Source organism: Myotis davidii, unplaced genomic scaffold (genome assembly GCF_000327345.1).
Source record: "Myotis davidii unplaced genomic scaffold, ASM32734v1 scaffold17, whole genome shotgun sequence".
Taxonomy (NCBI): Eukaryota; Metazoa; Chordata; class Mammalia; order Chiroptera; family Vespertilionidae; genus Myotis; species Myotis davidii.
The window spans coordinates 3,342,607-3,347,482 of record NW_006288624.1 but is presented as its reverse complement, the minus strand read 5'-3'; the positions used below and the strand labels follow the sequence as shown (position 1 = coordinate 3,347,482).

At 44.4% G+C, this 4,876-nt stretch overlaps 1 long non-coding RNA gene across 1 annotated transcript in view; it reads right to left on the bottom strand.

Annotated features, from left to right (window-relative positions):
• The window catches only part of LOC107182642, an 18,523-nt gene that overhangs the window by 12,369 nt on the left and 1,278 nt on the right, over nucleotides 1-4,876 (bottom strand). The window lies entirely within an intron of this gene.

Below are 4,876 nucleotides of genomic sequence, written 5' to 3'. Positions count from 1 at the left end.
CTTTCAGTCCGCAGGCCGACGCTCTATCCACTGAGCCAAACCGGTTTCGGCCTTTCCATTGATTTTTAGAGAGAGTGGAAGGGAGGGGATAGAGCAAAGGGAAACATTGATATGAGGAAGACACATCGATTGGTTGCCTCCTACATGCACCTGACTGGGGCCTCGGCTTGAGCCTGCAATTGAGGTAGGTGCCCTTGACCAGAATCGAACCCTCAACCCTTCAGTCTGTGGGCCAACACTCTAACCATTGAACCAAACTGAGTAGGGCCACAATTGAGTTTTGAAGGATAACATTAAATTAAATAGGGTACCTGATTCATAATAGGCATTTAATATGTATTATGATTGCCCTAACTGGTTTGGCTCAGTGGATAGAGCATCAGCCTGTGGACTGAGGGGTCCCAGGTCCGATTTCGGTCAAGGGCATGTACCTTGGTTGCGGGCACATCCCCAGTAGGAAGTGTGCAGAAGGCAGCTGATCGATGTTTCTCTCTTATCGATGTTTCAAACTATCTCTCTCCCTTCCTCTTTGTAAAAAATCAATAAAATATATTTAAAAAATAACAATAATATGTATTATGATTTACTAGTATAGTTCATTGCTCAAACTTGTCCTCATTGGTTGAGTAAACCTTCCAACATGCCAAGGCGATATTCACACACACACACACACACACACACATCACATTTCAAATTCTGTTCCCTGAGGCTACGTAAATCCTATTGTAAGCCTTTTTAGTTTCCTTCTTACCTCTCACCATTGCCAGCCACTTTCTTGGGCTTCTAATGTTTAGGAGGTTGCCCCTGGCTGCCACCGTTTTGTGTTTTTGTTTTTTAAATTTTTATTTATTGATTTTTTTTTAATGTACTGATTTGAGAGAGAGAGAGAGAGAGATTAATTTGTTGTTCCACTTATTTATGTATTCATTGGTTGCTTCTTGTATGTGTCCTGACTGGAAGTTGAATCCAAACCTTGGTGCATCGGGATGACACTCTAACCAACTGAGCTGTGGGCTCAGGGCCTGGCTGCCATCTTCGAAGCCTCTCTGTGTCCTCCTTGAGTCCAGCTGGCAAGGCACTGACTGCTGCTGCTGGTGGGTCCCACCAGGTAGGACTTTTTCATTTCAGTCTACAAATCCCTGGGTTAGGAATGGGGCAGGGGCTCCGGTGCATTCACCCAGGAAAAGCTGCACCGCCTGATTAAAATGTTGTGACCTTGCTTTGGGTTAAAATTATCTCACTTGGTAGGTGAATGCCTTGGATTAATTAAAATGCACAAATAAATCAATGAATACTTATTCAATGCATTCTTCCTCAACAGAACCTCTCAAATGTGAGATTTCCAGAGAAAAATCCTGGCAATAAAAGGGACCACTGCCATGACATGATCAGGGACCCCTAGACAGGATAGGATCAACAAGAGGGGGACAACGTTTAGCCAATTCATATTCAGGCCTTGGGGTTTGGGTTAAAACCAAGATGTGGTGACTGACCTTTGTGCTCTGAGTAAATGTCAGGAGGTCACACTCACAGAACCTGTCTGCCATCCTAGGCCAAGACTAATGTCTGAGGTGAGGGGTGGGAGCTGAATTACAGAGAAACCTTCATGGTTGAGCCTTTGCCTTAATAGACATGATTATTATAATAGACTAGAAATTCGTGCACAGTGGGGTGGCGGGGAGGAGAGGGTGTCCCTCAGCCCGGCCTGTACCCTCTCGCAATCCGGGACCGCTGGCTCCTAACCGCTTGCCTGCCTACCTGCCTGATGGCCCCAACCGCCTTCTCGCAATCCGGGACTGCTGGCTCCTAACCGCTCCCTCATCGCCCCTAACCACTCTACTCTGCCTGCCTGCCTCATCACCCCTAACCACTCTACTCTGCCTGCCTGCCTCATCGCCCCTAACTGACTCTGCCTCAACAATATTAAGCTCCTGCCCAGCCTATGTGGTTCAGTAGTTGAGCATGGACTTATGAACCAGGAGGTCAAGGTTCGATTGCCAGTCAAGGCATGTGCCAGGGTTGTGGGCTTGGTAGAGGGTATGCAGGAGGCAGCCCACTGATGATTCTCCCTCATCATTGATGTTTCTATCTCTCTTGCTTCCTCTTGAAAATCAATAACATTTTATTTTAAAAATACATATTAGGCTCCCAACATATGCTCAGTTCTTTTTGGAAGCAAAAGCCAACACAGTCCCTGTCTCGTGGAGTTTGCAATCTAGAGGGGGAGACTACTATTACTGAGATAATACACAGACAGATGTATCAGGATGCTTTTGGCAACAGGGCAGATTAAGCTATTTCAGACAACCCTCTCTTGCTACCATATATAAATCCTGCATAACATACAAGAAAAACACCTGAAAATATACAGCTGAGTTCAAAAGAAAGAAAGGGACATTCTCACATTCCAGAGATAGTATAAGAACTCAAAGCCAGAGTAAGCTGATCAGATGGATGATTACCAGGGTTTTGACTAGATAAAGACTCTAAAGCCTGGATCCTAAGAGTTCTAGGGCCCTTGAAAAAATAGGAGGCAGCCCCAAGCTGTTTGAGGCAGGAGAGCTGGAATTTGTTCCTTTAAATTTATCCTTTTAAGGCTTGGAGCCTTAAAGGGAACTCTAATCAGGGAAAAAGGCTACAAAAACTCTACCACCAAGGCTGCAGAAGGAGACACAAAATGCTCTCACTGTCCTGGGCTTGGGAGGGAAGTTGCTGTGAAAGATGGAAGGTCTAGGCCTGCCCCACAGGGAGGAGAGAGGTACATGGCTCTACCACATCCCCCCTCCCTCGGCGAGACCCTGACCTCAGGACTCTTGTGCCAAAAAGTTAATATAAAAGTTAGTCCAGCCCTTAGGGCCCTGACAGAAGCAAACCCAGAGTACTCTGTAAGAATATTTTTACAACTCACGGCAAAAATAAACCCCAGTGAAGATGCGTTCCCAATCAAAAGATACAAACTGCACAGGGAAACACACTACCATAAGAGATAATCAGTAAATACAAAACAAGACCAAAAGACACAGGAGAATTTACCCCCTAAGAAGAGGAAATAATAGAAAAATCCGAAAACAGAAGAGAAACATTTTAAGTGATTATGAAGAATTTTTAAAAGAAAGAAAATACTAATAAAGAATGGGATAATATGAAAAATAGATGGAAAACAAGCCAAATAGAAGTTCTATAAATGAAAAATACAGTTTATATGCTTTATTAAAATTGATAAGTTGAACAGCAGAATAAGACACAGCTAAAGAGACATTTAGCAAAGTGGGTGATACCTCTAGCACAAAATCACTTTGCTAGTAGCACGGTGAGAAAAAGGAGAGAAGAGACATGGAAGGAACCAGGGCTAAGAGAAGAGGAAATGATGGCAAGATCTAGCACCCTTAGCTGGCAGATCCAGGAGAATGGAGAGAGAATGGGGGAGGAGCAGTATTTGAAGCGTTAAAGCTGGGAATGAATCAAGATGGAAGAAAAACCTAAATCTTCAGATTGAATAAGCACCCAGAGTCCTGAGAAGAATAAATAACACACATTCACACCTTAGGCACTGGAGAACAGCAAAGCTAAGCAGACAATATTAGGAAGTGTCACAGTTCTATGCTGGGGGGAATAAACACATTCCTAGAACTGCATGCAAGTAGGAGGGGAAGAGGGAAGAGGTGCTGATGCTGATCTTCCCTAGAGGTCAGGGAAAGTGTGGTGGTTAATTTTACGTCAACTTGGCTAGCCAGTGGCCGGCAAACTGCGCCTCGCGAGCCACATGCGGCTCTTTGGCCCCTTGAGTGTGGTTCTTCCTAAGCCTTAGGAGTACCCTAATTAAATCAATGACAATGTACCTACCTATATAGTACCCTAATTAAATCAATGACAATGTACGTACCTATATAGTTTAAGTTTAAAAAATTTGGCTCTCAAAAGAAATTTCAGTCGTTGTACTGTTGCTATTTGGCTCTGTTGACTAATGAGTTTGCCGACCACTGGGCTAGGTTATGGCACCCAATTGTTTGGCCAGACACTAGTCTAGGTATTCTTAGATGTGACTAACATTTACAATCACTAGATTTGAAGCAAAGAAGATGACCCTTCATAAAGTGGGTGGGCCTCTTCCAACCGGTTGGAGGCCTTAAGAACAAAGGCTGAGGTTTCAGAAGAAGGAATTCTGTCTTAAGACTGCAAGTTAGAAACCTTGCCTGAGTTTCCAACGTGCTGCCCTGTGGATTTCGGAATCAAGACTGCGACATGAAATCTCACCTGAATTTCCAGTCCACCAGCCTGCCCTATGAATTTTGAACTTGCCCATCCCCACAATCAAGTGAGCCAATTCCTTAAAAATCTCTCTCTCGGCCCAGCTGGCCACTGTGGCTCAGTAGTCGAGGGTTGACCAGGAGGTCATGGCTCGATTTCCTGTCCCGGCACATGCCCGGGTTGTAGGCTTAATCCCAAGTGTGGGACATGCAGGAGGAAGCCAATCAATGATTCTCTCTCAACATTGATGTTTCTATCTCTGTCTCCCTTTCACTTCCTCTCTGACATCAATAAAAAAATATTTTAAAAACATTAAAAAAATTAAAAATATATTATATAGATATAGGTAGATAGATATAGATATGGATACAGTTTCTCTAGAAAACCCTGACTAACCCTGCTCTTCTCCAGAGACCCTCATCCACCTCCAGAACCCTGCCCAGCTCCTCAAGCTGAAGTTATTTGTTTGGCCAGTGCCCTCAAGTGCCAGTGGGTATGTGGAGTATCACCCCACACATGAACTTCCTGTACCCAAGACACCAGCTGCTTCCTGGCCAAGGGGTTTGGCATGGGAATGGGCAGAAGAACCACTTAGCTAAGACCACGGGGGCTGACCTATACAGGATAA